The following is a 21,454-nucleotide window of genomic DNA, read 5'->3' as shown; positions in this document are numbered from 1 at the left end:
AATCTCATAATATTATAAGTTTTTATGTTTATTTTATTTATTTATTTTATACGTTTTGCTTTATGAATCACATTGAAAGAGATAAATCAGAACAAAAGGGAAAAACCATAGGACAGGAAAAAAAAAAAAAAAAAAAAAAAAACAGAAAAAAAGTGAACATACCATGTATTGATTTACATTCAATGTCCAAAGTTCTTTTTCAGGATGCAGATGTTATTTTCTGTTCAAAGTCTATTGGGATTTCCTTGGAACACTGAACTACTAAGAACAACCAAGTCTTTCACAGTTGAACATCTCACATTCTTGCTGTTAATCTGTACAATATATTCCTTATTCTCCTTCTTTTAGTCAGCATCAATTCATGGAAATCTTCCCAGGCCTGTCTAAAATCAGCTTCTTCATCAATTTTTACAGAACATTAATATTCCATTACTTTCATATACCACAGCTTATTCATTCCCCAATTGATGGGCATCTACTCATTTTCTATTCTTTATTAACAGAAAAAGCTGCTAAAAACATTTTTACATATGTGGGTCCTTTTCCCTCTTTTATGATTTCCTTGGGAAATAAACACAATAGTGGCTCTGCTGAGTTAAATAGTATATAGTTTTATTATGTGTTGGACTACATTTAGATTGCTTTCCAGAATGGTTGGATCATTTCACAACTCAACCACTAATGCATTAGTGTGCCAGTTTTCCTACATCCCCTGCAAAATTTATCATTAATTTTCCTGTCATTTTAGCCAATCTGAGAGGAGTGACATGATACCTCAGAGTTGTTTTAATTTGCATTTCCTTAATTAACAGTGATTTAGAGCACACAATATTATAAATAAAAGCAACCATGATGTTATAATATTTTATTCTCTCCTTTGTATAACGGGAAATTTGTCTCTTCTTTCATGTTTAGATTTGCTATTTCTGGTGGTGGTTCATATAGAATATGCATAAGTAGCCTTTGCCTGCTTCCAATGGAATACATGAAATCTTCAGGGATCCTATGTCAACATTAACACATAATGAAGAAGTCTTCAAATTGTCTGCTTAAGAAAAAAAAAAAAAAACAAAACATAAAAGGATGTTTCTGGGATTGGCTGAAAAAAAATGGATATGCATAATAAGTAACCCCACCTTTAACTTTCTATTTTGTTTTCAGCTTTTGGGAAAACAGCACTACTTTAACCTGAATTTCAAAAGCAATTGAAAAAGCAGAAGCAGGCTTGCATCTCAATTGTTACCTTGATTGTTGTTCAGTCATTACAGCTGTGTCTAATTCCTTGGAAGTGGTTTGTCCCTTCTTTTTCCAGCTCATTTTATAAGCAAATAAGATTAAATATATTGTTGAAGGTCACATAGCTAATGAATATCTGAGTTTAAATTTGAACACAAGTCTTCCTAACTCCAGGCTCCATTTTCTATACACTGTGGCACCTAGCTACCCTTAACCCTTATGATAGATTTGATCAGCTCTCTCTTCTTCCCCTTTCCCCTTTTCTCCCCAATCTCTCTTGGGAGTTAGTAGGTCTGGTCAATATGTGAACAAGTATAATAAGAGACTTTAAGTTTGTACATGGCTGTTCTTGAGTGCACTCTTGGCTATTAAACTATGGGTTACGAAATTGTAACCAGAGACCTCTGAAGATCTTAGAAGAAGTAAAACTGCAAAAGGTTGATGGCCAGAGGATTCTCTGAACCCCTGGGAATTAGGAGATACTGGCAATTTAAAGAGCTGCAGAGTAATGCTAGGGCATTCACAAATTAAGTGACTGCCCTGGGCAGTCACCCAGACTCAGACCAGAAGGGGGTTTGCAGAACTCCCTGCCCTGAATCAAAACTCATCATTTTTGGCTCCCTGACTGGGAATCAATGGAAGCCAAACCTTATCACTTTTGGATATAGCTATATTTGTAGGAGAATGTTTTGTTGTGTTTTGTTTTGGGAGGGGATGACTGATTTGTACTTGCCAATTTCTCTTAGGTAACATCTCAGTAAATACATGTACTTCATGTTAATTGACTGTTTGTTAATGGATGATACGTTGGTGGACAATGATGACAATAAAATTGGAAATGTAGTCCTTCAAAATTACATTTTAAACATTCATAGTAGAGTAAGAATAGGCCCTCTGAGGTTTCCAAGTTGTCAATGACAGGGAAGTTCAAAGGAGTAAACTATAGAGTGGGTAATACACTAAGAATGGTTCCACCACAAATGATCCCACCATAAAAATTTTAATATGATATATGACAATGAAGACTGTGTCATCAGATGAGAAATTCTTGAAGTTTCTGCAATGCTGGAAAGGTTTTTAAGTATGTTCCCAGTGACAGACTGTCTTATTTTTGGAGTACCAGTATTAGTAAGGAAAGGTTCTGTATCTGATCACTGAGGGAGTAATTTATTTGGCAACACATTAAATAAAGGAAAATATATAACTGCCCCTTCTTTGTTTGCTAGGATGTTTGAAGAGTGATGACATAGTCGATATTAAAAGAATGAAGAGACTACAATATGATATTCCAAAAGGCTAAAAAACTTGGTTTGCAGCCAAGAATAACTTACCCAGCAAAAATGAACATCATTTTCCAGGGAAAAAGATGGGCATTTAACAAAATAAATGAATTCCATCTATTCTTTAGGAAAAAAACAGACCTACACAAAAGGTTTGATCTTCAAATACAGAACTCAAGAGATATCTAAAAAGGTAAAAAGAAATATTGAGAACTATATTTCTGCCATAAAGATATGTAAAGAACACATGTATAATTTGTCCTAGAAACTAGAGGTGGAAAGGAAATTATATCATAAAAAAGTGTAAAGTGGTGGTAATACATCTCATGAAGAGGCAAAGGTAACCTATTATATCTGAGAGAAAGAAAGGAGGGAGATGAACATAGTGTGCATCAATAGACATATTTGATCGATTTATGGGGAAACTTCTTCCACTTCATTGAAAAGTGAAAGGGAAGGAGTATGCTAAGGGGAAGGCAATACAGAAATTGTGAGAAAAAGAGGTAAAATAGGAAGAGGAACTTTAAGGTGGGGGAGGGATACTAAAAAGGGAGGGCTGTGAAAAGCAAGTAGTATTGGGTAGGGGGTTAAGAGGGAAGGAAAGGAGAAAAGCATAATCAGGAGTTAACAGGATGGCAAGCAATATAGAATTATTCATTCTAACCATAAATGTGAATGGGGTAAACTCCCTCATGAAGAGGAAGCAAGTTATCAGACTGGATTAAAAGTCAGAATCCTACTATATGTTGTTTACAGTAAACACACCTGAAACAGGGTGATACATTCAAAATAAAAGTAAAAGGGTGGAGCAGAATCTACTATGCTTTCAGGTGAAGGCAAAAAAGCAGGGGTGGCCATCCTCATCTCAGATCAAGCAAAAACAAAAATTGATCTAATTAAAAGGGATAAGGAAGGGCATTAGATCATGCTAAAAGGTAGTATAGATAATGAAGCAGTTTCAATATTAAACATACACAAATCAAGTGGTGCAGCATCTAAATTCTTAAAAGAGAAATTAAGAGAGCTGCAAAAAGAAACAGACAGCAAAACTATAATAGTGGGAGATCTCAACCTTGCACTCTCAGAATTAGATAAATCAAACCACAAAATAAATAAGAAAGAAGTCAAAGAGGTAAATAGAATACTAGAAAAGTTTGATATGATAGATCTTTGGAGAAAGCTAAATGGACACAGAAAGGAGTATACTTTCTTCTCAGCAGTTCATGGAACCTATACAAAAATTGATCATATACTAGGACATGAAAACCTCAAAATCAAATGCAGTAAGGCAGAAATAGTAAATGCATCCTTTTCAGACCACAATGCAATTAAAATTACATTTAATAAAAAGCCTGGGGAAAATAGACCAAAAAATCATTGGAAAGTAAATAATCTTATACTAAAGAATGACTGGGTAAAACAACAAATCATAGACATAATTAATAACTTCACCCAAGAAAATGACAATAATGAGACATCATATCAAAATGTGTGGGATACAGCCAAAGCAGTGATAAGGGGAAGTTTTATATCTCTAGAGGCCTGCTTGCATAAAATAGAGAAAGAGAGGCCCAACGAATTGGGCTTACAACTAAAATTGCTAGAAAAGGAACAAATTAAAACCCCCCAGACAAACATGAAACTTGAAATTCTAAAAATAAAAGGTGAGATTAATAAAATTGAAAGTAAAAAAAAAAAATCTATTGAATTAATTAATAAAGCTAAGAGTTGGTTCTATGAAAAAAACCAACAAAATAGACAAACCCTTAGTAAATCTGATTTAAAAAAAGGAAAGAGAAAAAGCAAATTGTTAGTCTTGAAAATGAAAAGGGAGAACTCATCACTAATGAAGAGGAAATTAGAACAATAGTTAGGAGCTACTTTGCTCAACTTTAAGCCAATAAATTCGATAACTTAAATGAAATGGAAGAATACATTCAAAAATATAGCTTGCCCAGATTAACAGAGGAAGAAGTAAGTAGTCTAAATAGTCCCATTTCAGAAAAAGAAATAGAACAAGCTATTAACCAACTCCCTAAGAAAAAATCCCCAGGACCAGATGGATTTACATGTGAATTTTACCAAACATTTAAAGAACAACTAACTCCAATGTTATATAAACTATTTGAAAAAATAGGTATTGAAGGAGTCCTACCAAACTCCTTTTATGACACAGACATGGTACTGATACCTAAACCAGGTAGATCGAAAACTGAGAAAGAATATTATAGATCAATTTCCTTAATGAATATTGATGCTAAAATCTTAAATAAGATATTAGCAAAAAGAATTCAGAACATCATCCCCCAGGATAATACACTATGAGCAAGTAGGATTTATACCAGGAATGCAGGGCTGGTTTAATATTAGGAAATCTATTTGTATAATTGACCATATTAATAATTAAATTAATAAAAACTATATGATCATCTCAATAGATACAGAAAAAGTATTTGAAAAAATCCAACATCCATTCCTACTAAAAACGCTTGAGAGTATAGGAATAAATGGACTATTCCTTAAAAGAATGAGCATATATTTAAAACTGTCAATAAACATCATATGTAATGGCAATAAACTGGAACCTTTCCCAGTAAGATCAGGAGTGAAACAAGGTTACCCACTATCACCATTACTATTCAATATAGTAAAAAAAAAAAAAAAAAAGCTAGCCCCAGCAATAAGAGCCAAGAAAGAGATTCAAGGAATTAGAGTAGGAAATGAGGAAATCAAACTATCACTCTTTGCAGATGATATGATGGTATACTTAGAGAACCCCAAAGACTCTGCTAAAAAGCTATTAGAAATAATTCCAAACTTTAGCAAAGTTGCAGGATACAAAATAAATTTACATAAATCCTCAGCATTTTTATACATTACCAAAACAATCCAAGAGCAAGAGATACAAAGAAAAATTCCTTTCAAAATAACTGTCAATAGTATAAAATATTTGGTAATATATCTACAAAAGGAAAGTAAGGAATTATATGAGCAAAATTACAAAACACTTGCCACAAAAATAAAGTCAGATTTTAATAATAGGGAAGACATTGACTGCTCTTGGATAAGCCAAGCGAATATAATTAAGATGACAGTACTCCCTAAACTAATCTATTTATTTAGTGCTATACCAATCAGACTCCCAAGAAACTATTTTAATGACCTAGAAAAAATAACAACAGAATTCATATAGAACAACAAAAGGTCGAGTATTTCACGGGAAGTAATGGGAAAAAAAAAAGTAAATAAAGGTGGTCTTGCTGTACCTGATTTTAGAACTATATTCTAAAGCAACAATCACCAAAACCATTTGGTATTGGCTAAGAAATAGACTAGTTGATCAGTGGCATAGGTTAGGTTCACAGGGCAAGATACTGAATAAATATAGCAATCTAGGTTTTGACAAACCCCCAAATCCCAAATTTTGGGATAAGAATTCATTATTTGACAAAAACTGCTGGGAAAACTGGAATTTAGTATGTCAGAAACTAGGCATGGACCCACATTTAACACCACATACTAAGATAAGATCAAAATGAGTTCAAGATTTAGTCATAAAGAACAAGATCATAAATAAATTAGAGGAACATAGGATAGTTTATCTCTCAGACTTGTGGAGGAGGAAGGAATTTGTTTCCAAAGGAGAACTAGAGAGCATTATTGATCACAAAATAGAACATTTTGATTACATCAAATTAAAAAGCTTTTGTACTAACAAAACTAATGCAAACAAGATTAGAAAGGAAGTAACAAATTGGAAAAACATTTTTACAGTTAAAGGTTCTGATAAAGGCCTCATCTCCAAAATATACAGAGAATTGACTTTAATTTATAAGAAATCAAACCATTCTCCAGTTGATAAATGGTCAAAGCATATTAACAGACAATTCTCACACTAAGAAATTGAAGCTATTTCTAGCCATATGAAAAGATGCTCTAAGTCTTTATTAATCAGAGAAATGCAAATTAAGACAACTATGAGATGCCACTACACACCTGTCAGTTTGCCTAGAATGAGAGGGAAAAATAATGTAGAATGTTGGAGTGGATATGGGAAAACTGGGACACTGATACATTGTGAGTGAAATTGTGAATACATCCAGCCATTCTGATGAGAGATTTGGAACTATGCTGAAAAAGTTATTAAACTGTGCATACCCTTTGATCCAGCAGTGTTACTACTGGGCTTATATCTCAAAGAGATCTTAAAGAAGGGAAAGGAATTTTATGTGCAAGAATGTTTGTGGTAGCCCTCTTTGTAATGGCCAGAAACTGGAAACTGAGTGGATGCCCCTCAATTGGAGAATGGTTGAATAAAGTGTGGTATTTGAATGTTATGGGATATTACTGTTCTATAAGAAATGACCAGCAGGATGATTTCAGAAAGGCTTGGAGAGACTTATATGAACTGATGCTTAGTGAAATGAGCAGGACCATGAGATCATTATATATTTCATCAACACTATATAATTAATCTCGATGGATGTGGCCCTCTTCAACAATGAGATGAACCAAATCAGTTCCAGTAGAATGAATTGAACCAGCTACACCCAGTAGCTGCGAACTCTGGGAAATGAGTGTGAACCACTACATAGAATTCCCAATCCCTCTATTTTTGTCTGCCTGTATTTTTTATTTCCTTCACACTATTTCAAAGCCCGATTCTTTTTGTTCAGCAAAATAACTATATGGCCATGTATACATATATTGTATGTAGCATATACTTTAACATATTTAACATGTATTGGTCAACCTGCCATCTGGGAGAGGGGATGGGAGGAAGGAGGGGAAAAATTGGAACAAAATGTTTTACAGTTGTCAATGCTGAAAAATTACCCATGCTTATATATTGTAAATAAAAAGCTATAATAATAATAATAAAAAGGAATTAAGGGGGGAGGGAAGGATACGGAAATATAGGGTGAGGGAAGAATACAAGGGAGGGATCCTTGGGTGAGTGAGAGTTTAAATAATAATTAAAGCAAGTTAAGGCAAAGAGATAGTAGGGATAGGAAAGTTTTGTGTGTGTAGTGGGGGATGTGTGTATATGTATGTGTATGTATGTATATGTATTCTATATATGTATTTACATATATAAATATATATTTTCTTAACTTTGATATGCTTAAGGGTGGGGAGAGAATGAAAGAAGAGAAAAGAGTAAAGTAAAAAAGTGTGTAGCAGAGAACAAAAGAATAATTTACAGTAAAGTAAAGAAAAATTGGACACACAAATATAATTTCTTCTACTAATATTTATACTTTCTTGAACTGGTAACTTGTTATTATGTGTTTTAAATCCTCCCTGATGTTTTGCTTGGCATATGACAATGTTCTCTTTTGTTTTATTTTGTTTTGTTTTGTTTTCTGTTTTTTTTTTTTCTTTTTTTCTTATTTTGTATTTTTTTAATTAAAAAAAATAAAAAACTAAATTTACAGAGGGCAAAAAAGACTTTTAGATCAGAATTTTTTCATTTACACAAACTATTACTAAGAATCTAGCTATTTCTTGAAGTTCCATTCTTTTGAGTTACCGCATTAACCTTACTATCTAACTTTCCTCAGTTCCCTAAATTTAGCTTGTGGCATCTAATAGTTAAAGTAGTTACTATCTAAACCCTTAAATTATCTTTCCCAAAGGCATAGAGATTCTTATTTATTTCACAATATACATGAAAGTTTATTTGATGTGAAAAAATATATACCACAGTGAAGTTGTAATATTAATGAAAGGCAACAAATAGCTTTGTCTGCATATAGAGGGAAGACTTCCTGAGTAAGGAAATAATATTCTTTTTACTTTGCCCTAGTCAAACCATATCTATTACCAATATTGGATCCTGTGTTTTAACAGACACTGATAAATCCAAGAGTGTCCAATTCTGAGCATTACATTTAAGCATTTACTGATAAGCTAAATAGAATCCAGAGAATATCAACAAAGATAGTGAAAAACATTTGTTTGTGTTGGCCCCAGAAGAAAAAACTAGGAACAAGGAGAAGATGTTTGAAAGAAGCACATAAGGCCTAATGTAAAGAAAACTTCTCTTTAGCTATGAATGCTTTCTAAATGGGGAAGAGGCTGCCAGTAGCACAAACCTTCTTATCTGAGGTCTTCCAGGATCACTTGAGGCTATTTTTAGAAGTTGGCTAATAATGATAACAATAAAATTAAAATAATTTGCAATTACATAATGTTAAGATTTGCAACTGATTTTACTAGTATTTTCTTGTTAGATTCTTATAAAAATACCATCTCATTTTTTTCTTCACAATAACCCTGATAAGTGCTATTATTATTCCCAGTTTTAGATGGAAAAACAAAACAAAACAAAACAAAAAACTAATGATTTCAGTTTAAATTGACTTGTCAAGAATATGTGTTTAATAACTGTCTGAGAGTGGATTTTAATTCAGGTCTTCCTTCCTAAATGTTCAGTCCTCTATCCACTTTACATAGCTTTCATTATTATATCTTTTATTATTACCATTTTCTATTTCCAGTATGAATTCCTGGATCTTACTTAATCATTTGGTTTCTTCAATGTGACCTCTTTATCTACTGCTCAGTAATATTTTTTAAGGGTAGATATTACATCTAACAGAACAACTGATCCAGTATTATAGGAAAGATACAAGGAAGCCTTTTGGTACAAATTCACCTGCCCAATCCTTCAAAAACTAAACACTTATCATAACTGAAGCATTAATGTTGTATTACAAAATATATATCTCCGGAATAGTCCAGTAAAATTACACCTATGCCCCCAAATGAGGATAGGATATTAAGCTATTTTCAGCAATATCTCAGCAGCATTGAGCTCTGTATGTTTCCCCCCATCCCTAATCTGATAACTAGTTAAGAAACAATGGGAAAGAAAACAGGCAACTTTTGGTCATAGGAGAGAAAGCTTAAACATGAAAGAATAATTGATTTATGAGATAAAGAATGATTTAAATGGGCCAGGGTTTGAGGGGAAACAAAGGAACATTGGAAAGTAGTAGTTTAGGTAACTAGGATATTACATAATAATAACTGGCATTTATCTGGCCATTTAATTATAACTTCACAAATTACTTTCATATTTTGAGTTTCATAACAATTTATAAGGAAATATTAAATAATACTAGTATCCTCCTTTTTAGAAGAAGTAATGGATTCAGGGAGATTAGTTGACTTTCCCATGAACACACATTTAGTAAGTGTGTAACAGATGAGATTTGAACATCTCATCCTACCTTCAGCTCTAACTCTATGCATTATTCCATGCCCTTCATAAAAGGGACAATGGTCTCTTAAAAGGGTGAGAAAAATGTTGAAAAAAAAAAAAAAAGAAGTGAATTTACCAAAGATTACTTTTTCTCCTAAGCTGTGCTTTTTAAAAATTTTGATAGTAATTCTGTATTCAATTTTTTTTTCTTTTCATCAAAGTCATTTACTAAAAGAGTGTAACACATACTAGTATCATCATTAATTCTAAAATCCAATGACTGAACATTATTAAACAATACGATAGTTTCTTCATGAAGCTTGGAAAATTGACTTCTCTAGAGGTCTTTAAAAACAGAACTGAATTTCATTTGTGAGAAAGGAGTCATTATGAGCAAAGGCTACATATATCAACAGAATCTATACATTTGAAAATACTATATCTTAGCATATATCATGTTTTGTTTAATCATGGATCCATATCTAAATAAAAAAAATTAAGCAACATGATTAAAACGTGATTTTCTTATAATTTGCAGACACTGAATGTAACCATTTTATATCCTCAAATTTAAATCAGGAAAAATATGGTTCTTCTACTAGAGAACTGGGTTACATTTTACTTTCTTCCTTCAAATATGCTTTCAATCATGGAAAATGATTTTTTTTTGTTTTAGAATTCTCCAAACATTCTAATTCTCACCTTATTCATAATTGACCTATTCAGGGACATATCTATGGAAAAACAAAAAGAAAATGAAAGAAATGTTTTTTGCAGTTTCATCCTGACAATTTACTGAAAGTCAGATGAATACACTCAAGTTGATTTAACCTTTGCTTAAAAACGTTTTCACAGTAGTACTGTTCCACAAAATGGTCTGAGCTTCAACAGTCTTTGGATTCTTTAACTTAAGATGCATGCAGTGCCACCCTTAATGCTCCAGAGCACTGAAATCTGTTGCTTAAAATCAGTATATTTATATTGTAAAAATAGCTTATGAACTGGCAATCCTATTTTACTCTAAAAGCCTGGTTCATTCAGAAGCATCTATTTTGGAGAGAAAGACAGAAACAGAGACAGATTAAAAATCAAGAGTCAAGGTAGGCCCAGTTATTTTACTTTGTGAATAAGGCCCCAGGGTGGAGTGATATTTAATGGCATGGACAAGGGGAAAGGGCTGACTCATTTCTACCTATTATCAATCTAGAATTATAGAATTTCAGAAATTTGAAGGACAGAATCTGCATGAGATCAATTGCACTGCAACGAAAAATCATGATATAGTCAGATTACTTGCCAGAGATCAACTTAAATGTAATAAAGATTTTGTGATAATGCATTTACCATTTATACTTGAAGACTTTATAACAATGTAACAGAAGTCATTCCTTTATATTTTAAAGAGTAGTTTTGTAATACATACCTCATACATGTTGGTTTCTCAATAGGAAGTATTTTCTCTTTCCAATCTACTACACTCAAGCTCACATCATTTAGAGACATTCAAGTCTAATATGTATATATATATATATATATATATGTATATCTATCTATATATATATGTAGATAGATATATATAGATAGATATACATATATATATATATACATATACATATACATATATATATACATATACATGTATATATATAAAATGTGTGTGTATTAAACATATATGTATGTGTACATACACATATATGATATGATATCAAGAGAAGTTGTGATATGAATTTTTTATGAAGTATCTATGAGAAAATGATCTGATATTATATAGCCTCATTTTCCTCAATTGTCAAATAGAAAAAAAATGAAATCATTAATTACTACCTCATGGGATTATTATGATATACTTGGAAAATCCTATAATAATATATAAATTATATAATTATTAGGAGTAGGAATAGCAACAGAAGCAGGAGGAAGAGGAGAAGTAATTATGGCATATTTAGAAATTAGCTTATTTCAGGCAGCACAGAACACATTTCGAGGTGTTCATATCAGAAAAAAATTAAAATAAATATTTTTCTCCTGAATAAAAAAAAAATTCTCCTGTGGAAAAGTCTATGTCCCTCCTCTCTATCCTTTTATCATGGAAGGATTTTTTATATAACTGTTTTCTTCAATATCTGACCTAAGGTCATGTTAATTCATTAATTTATTTGTTTTTAGTTAAATAGTCACAAAGGGCAAATATTATGACATAATTGCAGTTGATGTTTACTAAAAGCAACTTCTAAAACAGTTTAACTTTAGTAATTAACTTCAAATTATAAATTTATTTATCTTTTAAATTCAAATTATCTAACTGCATCTGATTTAGTTTGTGGATTATTTGAGCTCTCTTAGGGAGTTACAGATTTTGATACCCTGAAATTTCATTATATTTTTCCCAAGGTGTACATTATCTTCTTGCAATGTTACAATTTGACAATTGCTCTGAAATTCTAAAGCCAATTTATTTTCTACAATAGAGATTTTACTATTTTTTTTGTATTTTTAGAATAACATTTGTGAATTTTAATTCAATAAATATATGTATATATACATATTTATAGAGATAATTACATGTATATTCTAAACAAATACATCATATATATATATATATATATATATATATATATATATATATACAGAAAGAGAGAGAGATGTATGTATGTTTATATTTGGATGTCTGTGAATGATACATAAGTGTAATATTGAACTTCAATAATTTTATAAATTCCTGACCAACTTATTGGGTATGGAATTTATAGAAGGTTCACGGAGGAATATCACCTCTATTGTGTGAGTTTGCTGAAGCCCTTTTAAGGCTGCTTATTCACCTTTGGTGACTCCAGGTATTCAACTCTCCCATGTGGCTCTAAAATGTTGTAAGATGCATAACCAATGACACCCCATCCATTCTAGAGCCTTGGGAAAACCTAAATTGGTAACCAAAGGGCTTCACATTCATCAGTGAATTAGTGATATGACTACCTCAACCATGAGAAGACTTCCTTTAGCAGAATGGGAAGAGAACAATTTGTTGCAACAGTCATGAAAGTAATTGATGCAGGCTTGCATAAGTGCAAAGAGCTTGGTTGGACATTGGAGATATCAAAGTCATCCACTGCATTGCAGGCCATTTCCAGTCATCTTAACCTATTTTCTTATTGCTGGACTTTTATGAATCTGAAACAGGGAGTGAGACTGATGAGGCTGTGCAATTCTTCAGCACATAAATCCAATTCATGCAGGAGTCAAAACATCATCCCTTCCTGCTATTGGTTCTATTTGAAAACAAAAGACAAACATATCTTCATAGAATAATTTTCCAGTGAATTGAAGATATTACTTAGCCAATTCATCAATATTTTATGATCTGTTATAAGCTAATCAGAATTAACCATTGCCTAAGAACTGGAGTTAAAAAAGCAAAAGAAAATTATCTTTCTCAGGGAATTTACAATCTGAAATTTTAAAATTATGTCAAGTTAAATGCTCAGACTAATAACAGTATTCTTGCCTATAGTATCCTGACAAGTCCATTACTTTTTCTGATCATTCATTACCTGGATGATATCTCATGAAACCTTTCTGAATTATCATAGATAAAATAACTGCCTGTTACCCGATAATATGTTTTCATTATATTATTGATAAAGAACAATTTCACCTTTGGAATACTGTGATTTTCCAGGATTCCTGCCATTCAACAAGAATATTATTGTTAAAAAATGAATTTTGATTTCAAGGAGTACCCTGAGGTCATTGAATGTATAACAAGAGTTTTTTTTTTTCTCAATGTATTTTTTAAAAATTAAATCTAATGTAGAGTTCATTAGATCTAAATAATTAAAAGGGTGGCTGATACACCAAACTAGTTACATATGATAGAGGTATTCATATCATAACATAATGTCAAACATTAAATAGCAGGAAATGATATGAAGGATATTACCTGAATAATACATACTAGTGAAAAGAAACAATTTTTTGCAAGAATGAGAGATATATGACAGACCAAATGTTGTTCTAGATACAAAGGACTGCTAAAGAATCTACAGAAACACTTTAAAATTTATCATATCTTCCATGGATAGTTTATGAAAGTATATGCTCTACAAACACAAATAACAAGGTATGGATATGTTGTGATCTGTGCCATTAAGAGGAATGATAATGTTGAAGAAATATTCACTTCATTATTATACAGAACACATATACTCATATGATAGATTTAGAATCAGAAAAACTGACTTTCAATAACTTCTGTCACTTCTTAACTTTGATCCTGGGGAAGTTGTTTATACTTTATAAATGAACCTTCATTTTCAGAATGCAAAAATGAGAAACTTGGAGCAGATGACTCATAATTAATTTCTAATCTTAATTCTCAAATGACATTTCATAGAATTTTCTACATATATCCCAATACAAATCATTTACTTGAATAACTTGCTTTTCTTCCAAGTAAACAGTCTATTACAAGATCCATGCCTTTAAACAGAAAATTAAAAATTCTTGATTTTAGTTCCTTCTAACCTCTGTCTCTTCAAATTCCAAGTTTTCATCAGAACTCACTTCAGGCCTGACTTATAATTATATTTTTAAACGTCATAAATATTTTACTTCTCCTGAAACTATCTTGCATTTACTGACCCCTTTCATTTTTATCATTATATCCAAAGCAACTAATGCTGAGTTTTGTACATAGTCGGATCGTAATAAATGTACAGTAAATCATTATTGTATTCAACCTGGTGTTTTCCTCTGTATTTTTGATAACTAAAATGTTCATTGAGTGACTGACCAAAAGACTTGACATACACACTAACTTATTACAAAGATATTTCTGTTATATTAAGAGGATGCAAACAGAATAATGGGGATATAATTTACTTTTTAATCAGTCCTCAAAGAACATTTGTTATTACCATAATTATTACACAGCAACATCAACAGTTATAATTTTTTAATTATAGCTTTATATAACATATGTGCGTGGGAAATTTTACAGCATTGACCATTGCCAAGCCTTTTGTTCCAATTTTTCCCCTCCTTCCCCCCACCTCCTCTTCCAGATGGCAGGTTGACCAATACATGTTACATATGTTAAAGTATAAATTAAATATAATATATGTATACATGCTCAAACAGTTATTTTGTTGTACAAAAAGAATCAGACTTTGAAATAGTGTACAATTAGCCTGTGAAGGAAATCAAAAATGCAGGTGGATAAAAAAAGTAGTTTATAATTTATACTTTAATAGTATTTTACTTTAATAAATTTACTTTAATAGTTACAACGAGATGATTCAAACCAGTTTCAACTGTAAAGTGATAAAGAGAGCCATCTACACCCAGAGAGATGATTATGGGAACTGAGTATGGTTCAAACATAGCATTTTCACTCTTTATATCATTGTTTGCTTGTATTTTATTTCCTTTCTCAGTTTTTTTTCTTTCTTGATCTGATTTTTCTTGTGCAGCAAGATAACTGTATAAATATGTATACACATATTGGATTTAACATACTTAACATATATTGGACTACCTGCCATCCAGGGGAGGGACAGGGAAAGAAGGGGAAATTTTGGAATAGAAGGTTTTGTAATGATCAGTGTTGAAAAATTACCCATGAATATGTTTTGTAAATAAAAAGCTTTAATAAAATTTTAAAAATACAAAAAATATATATGTATGAAGCAAATAATGATAATATATTACAAACTAAGAAATAAAGGAAATTTTGCTGTAATTCAAAGATGTTCTTATATCATAAAAGCTGAGATCTCTTGGAGACCACTGTGAGACTTTGTGGAAAGTTGGCATTGGATAAGGAAGTAACCAATTTCAGATCACACACATATGCGACTGCACACAGAGACGTTGAAATAGGAAAAGGGAGAAGAGGCATCAGTGTTGGATTATTGTCCAAGTATTTACAAGTAGAGTTTATTAAGGAATTTATCTAATACAAGAATTGAAAGGGATGATTGTATAAAATTGAACCCTTCTAAATTCCATCTGATTTTTTTCTGGTGCCAAAACTGAAGCTAAAGGGAGTCTACATAATTTTTCCTGTCACAAAGTTAATTTTACAGATTAAAGACAAGAAAAATGTTTCATTACTAATGAGAAAGAGATAATTTCAGTCATGCAAGCAAACAAATTATGGTTAAACATTGCCTGTGGTGTTCAATTTTAAAAGTGTTACCATTGATATTTATTAGTTTTAGAAACAAATTTGCAGATACTCTAATCTAGCCCAAATGTCCTACCCCTACCATTTTTTATTATGTTAAATGATATTTATTCAAAATTAGCATTTTGAATTTTTTTTAAATTAGGAAATTAGGAAAATGCCTAATTATGATTGAATTCTTATTTCTGCATAGCTGTCCCTCACCCAAACAATGTACAAGCAGATTAAAATTTTGTAAAATGTTCTAAATTCCAAATACAAAAAATATAAAATCTGAATAGTCTGTAAGACTTTTATCATTCAATGGAGTAACATTTTGCAAGATATATTGTCTTTTGATTTTCTTAGACTAATAAATTAAATAAGTTATTTCTAAAAATCTACTTTATTTCTAAAATTCATTTTAAAAATTACTTATTGACATGAAAAACATTCTTTAAAAATATTTAAAATACTAATTCCATGCCTTTTGACATTAGCTAATCAATTTTCCCCAAACATTAAGAAAAGATGAACCTCCATTTTTAAAAGTTCAGTTTTACTTGCTTCATTTAAAAAATACTAAATACTAACTATGTTAAACCAATATAGTTTAGGTCAATGTCAACTTCTTTCACCTTGCTTGACCTTTTCAGATGGTCAAGGCCCGCTGATCTTCAGTGAAAGAGGGATATTTCATACCATAGTGGTTAAGGAAAGGATGCTGTAGAAGCACACAAATTTGAAGGTCAGAAAATTTCCAGGAAACTAATCCCATTCACCAATTATTCAAACTTCAAACTGAACTAATAGTTTTGTTATTTTAAAATATAGACTCACCCAGAGAGCCATATGCCTTTAGAGTTGAAAAAGTTATTTCAATTACCTTAATCCAAAATCTTCATTTTATAATTAAAGAAAATGAGGAATAAATAATAAAAATTGCAATAAAAGTCACAAATTTTTCAAAAGTTAGTCAAATATAAATCCTTGTACCTTTTAGTAACAAACAAAAAGCAACCACGATAAGAGATTCATAAATTTTCAATAAGAATAAACTTAATATTATGACCCATATATGAAAGTTTTTCAAAATATAAATATAAAGTACATCCTATTATTATGTCTCTGATGTCAGATAATCAGGACAAACCAGAGCAAATTATGAGCAAGTATATATATTTCTATGTGTGGAGTATCAAAAAAATTTACATGTGTTCAGTGTTTAAAAGGCATAATCACAAATTACCACATTATTGCATTAAGCAGGATATGACATTAGAAATGGAAGTAGTGGCCCATTTCTGTCTGTTTCTTCCTTCTTGGACTGACTTATTCATGTCAAATTGTACTCATGCTGATTGGTGAGAGATGATAGACCTTGCCAGGGATAGGATAACACTGTTACTACTCATATTCATAGTATTAGAGTATCACTGGTTTGTGTGTGTGTATGTGTGTGTAGTGAGATTTATTCTCACTACTAACCACACTGAATTCGAAGTCCTCACTACCGTGCTTTTATTTTGTACAAATTATTAACTGACAATTAATTGCTTGCTCTTAAAAATGTCTTAATAAATGGCAATGGAAAAGTAAAAAATGCAATATTATTTGCTATAAGGCACAAGTAGAGATAGTTGACATATGTGACCACTCAGAAATCTTATTTACACTCTACTACCAAAATACACAATGTCCTTGGAGAGCACACAACTATAGAAAATATTGACATCTATGTGCCCACAGAAACATACAGTTCTAAAAAATTAGTTTGAATACCTGCAGCCTCTTAGGAGTAATCACATTACTACTAGTACTACTACTAATAATAATACAAAAATATTATTTGTTTGTACTCTCAGCACCAGCAAAGTCCTTTCTGCATACAATCTGTTCTTTCTCCTGAATCATCCTGAAATAGCTGTTCTTATCTTCTGTTTCCTTTGGTTCCACTCCTTTCAGGAAGTATTAGAAAAACTTGATTCTGTTGTGCTCTCTGCTGCAGCTCTTCTCCTTTGTTGGTTGTTATGTCTTTTCATTCTTTTGATGGCTGGTGTTATATATATTACACTCAGGTCAACTTAGACCTGTCACTTTAAACCATGGCTTCCTTATAAGAAGAAAACTATAATTCAAGTGGAGGAGTCCTAAATTCATAATCCTATAAGGTATCACATGATAGAAAAAATAAGAATTTCTATAATTTTACAGCTATATTAAAAAAAATCTCATCAAAATCAGATGTAATTGTATTGGTCAATCTGCCATCTGGGGGGGGGAGGGAATTAGAACAAAAGGTTTGGCAATTGTCAATGTTGTAAAATTACCCATGCATATATCTGGTAAATAAAAAAGTATAATTAGTAAAAAAAAAAATCAGATGTAATTAAGTTGATAGAAAAAACCCTGCTAATACCATTCTTATATGAGACATTTAATGATTTTACCTTTAGGTTGCTTTCTAAATGGTATGAATATTTTACTTATTTAAAACCCCCAATTCAGTTCCCCCAAATCAGCTCAACTTGTTTGTTTTTTTTTCCTGTTTTTTTTTTTTTCATTTTTTATTATAGCTTTTTATTTACAAGATATATACATGGGTAATTTTTCAACATTGAAAATTGCAAAACCTTTTGTTCCAAATTTTCTCCTCCTTCTCCCCACCCCTCCCACATATGGCAAGTTGACCGATGCATGTTAAATATGTTAATGTATATATTAAATACAATATATGTATACATTTCCATACATTTATTTTTCTGTTCAAAAAGAAATGGACTTTGAAATAGTGTATAATTAACCTGTGAAGGAAATAAAAATGCAGGCAGACAAAAACAGGGATTGGGAATTCTATGTAGTGGTTCATATTCATTTCCCAGAGTTTTTTCATTGGGTATAACTGGTTCAGTTCATTACTGCTCTATTGGAACTGATTTGATTCATCTCATTGTTGAAGATGGCCACATCCATCAGAATTGATGATCATATAGTGTTGTTGAAGTATATAATGATCTCCTGGTCCTGCTCATTTCACTCACCATCAGTTCATGTAAGTCTCTCCAGCCTTTTTAAAGTTATGCTGTTGGTCATTTGTTACAGAACAATAGTATTCCATAATATTCATATACCACAGTTTATTCAGCCATTCTCCAACTGATGGTCATCCATTCAATTTCCAGTTTCTGACCACTACAAAGAGGGCTGCCACAAACATTCTTGAACATACAGGTCCCTTTCCCTTCTTTAAGATCTCTTTGGGATATAAGCACACTTGTAATGCTGCTGGATCAAAGGGTATGCTCAGTTTGATAAATTTTTGAGCATAGTTCCAAATCCCTCTCCAGAATGGCTTAATGTATTCACGATTCCACCAACAATATATCAGTGTTGCAATTTTCCCACATCCCTTCCAACATTCTGCATTATCTTTCCCTGTCATTCTAGCCAATCTAACAGGTGTGTAGTAATATCTCAGACTTGTCTTACTTTGCATTTCTCTGATTAATGATGACTTGGAGCATCTTTTCATATGGCTAGAAAGTTTCATTTTTTTCATATGAGAATGGAAGAAAGGGATTGAGATTAGCAAAAATATTATGTGCAGTAGAAACTACTGAGATACTCCCTGGAGAAGTGAAATCTGTTCCTGTTCAGCTTATGGATCCTTTGCCTCCAGGCACAGTAGGCTTGGCCATTTCATCTTCTGAGAGTGCTTACAAAACAATGTCCATCCACACACTTATGTGAGAAACTGGAGAACATGTAGCTAATATCCCAGTCACTAACACAGGTAGACAACGTGTGATTTATCAGCCAGGAGAAGTAGTAGCATCAGGCTTATTGTTACACACTCCTAATAAGCAACCTGGTGATAGTCACCCAGATTCTGACTCCAATGAACAAAATCCAGGAATATATTGGACAGCACCTGTGATAGCTGACCAAACTATACTTACTATTTATATAAATGGAATACCAGTTAAAGAATTGGTAGACACGGGTGCAGATCATACAGTTATTAGAGGTGCCAATAGCCCAGTCATTAGCCAAAGATTAAGGCAGACACCTACATGTCTGGGGTAGGACGATCAATAGAAGCAGAAGTTAGTGCTAGGCCTTTGAGATGGATATTTGAAGGTGAAACAGGAGTTTTTACTCCCTTTGTGGTTGAAAAAATCCCCATCAATCTGCAGGGAAGAGACATTTTACAGCAGATAGGATTATAAATAAGCACTTTGGCTTTTTAGGCAGGACTGCTGTTGAAGGCCTACCTGCACTTTCACTGGTTCCTATTCAGTGGAAGACTTATTCACTAGTGTGGGTAGAACAGTGGCCCTTAAAAAGTGATAAAATTCAGGCCCAATTAGACATAGTGAATGAACAACTTGACCAAGGACACTTGTGGCCTTCTCTAAACCCTTGGAATTCACCAGTATTTGTGGTGAAAAAGAAATCTGGAAAATGGAGGATGTTAACTGATCTAAGAAGGGTAAATGAACAGATGGAAACTATGGGAACTCTTCAGCTTGGACTTCCATCTCCTACTCAGTTGCCAAGAGAATGACCTCTTTGGGTTATAGACATTAAGGATTGTTTCTACTCTATCCCCTAGATAAGGAGGATATGAAAAGATTTGCTTTTTCAGTGCCCAGTGTTAATTTGGCTGAGCCTTATAAAAGATATGAATGGACAGTTTTGCCACAGGGTGTAGCATACCCTGCTGGCAGTTACAATTACTAGTCTGTCCTAGGCCCAACAGAGTACCTTTGACCACTGACCTTTGCAGTGTCAACTCTATCAGGCTCACCTCCTCTGAGGCCTTCAAAGGTCTCTGGCCACGATCTCTTGAATCTATAGTTTAATAACCTGTAGCACACTCAAGAACAGCCACGTGTAATCTTAAAAGCCTTTATTATACCTACTCACATAATGCCCTGACTTGATGCCCTGACTTGTTGGTTCCCGAGTGAACACCTGGTCAGAAGACCCACTTGTTCACTACCAAAATCCTTACCTCTCTGGGCTATCCATCCACTTGGCTAAGGGAGCCAGGTTAAAGAGAGTGACTGCTGTCTGCAGTGGGCTTATATAGGGCCTGTGAGGTCACACACACAGCCAATCAGCGAGAGAGTCACCCATTATGAAGCTATCTCAATGTGGCTAAGATCCCACCTACAGGGCAGTCCTAATATCCACAAAGATTACTTCCTGGCCTCAATCTCCATAGCACTGTGGCACCGCCCATTTAAATGACCCTTACAATTCCCTTCTCTTGTTTTGAGGGAACAGCATCCTTATAACAGGGAATGAAAAACAGCCCTACTATGTGCCAAATATATGTTGCTGCTGCTCTTGCTCCAGTAAGAAAAGCATTTCCAAAAGTAATATTGTTACATTGTATGGATGATATTTTGGGATGTGTACCTAAGGAACAGATGTTAGAAGCATGTCTACAAAAGACCATGGAAACACTAAAGTACTAGAAACTGCATATAGCTACAGAAAAAATTCAAGACATGCTCCTTTTCAATATCTAGGATATGAAGTATATCCTAAGACACT

The sequence above is a fragment of the Sminthopsis crassicaudata genome, chromosome 1, assembly GCF_048593235.1.
Source record: "Sminthopsis crassicaudata isolate SCR6 chromosome 1, ASM4859323v1, whole genome shotgun sequence".
In the NCBI taxonomy this organism is placed as follows: domain Eukaryota; kingdom Metazoa; phylum Chordata; class Mammalia; order Dasyuromorphia; family Dasyuridae; genus Sminthopsis; species Sminthopsis crassicaudata.
Note: the sequence above shows the minus strand (reverse complement) of the source record.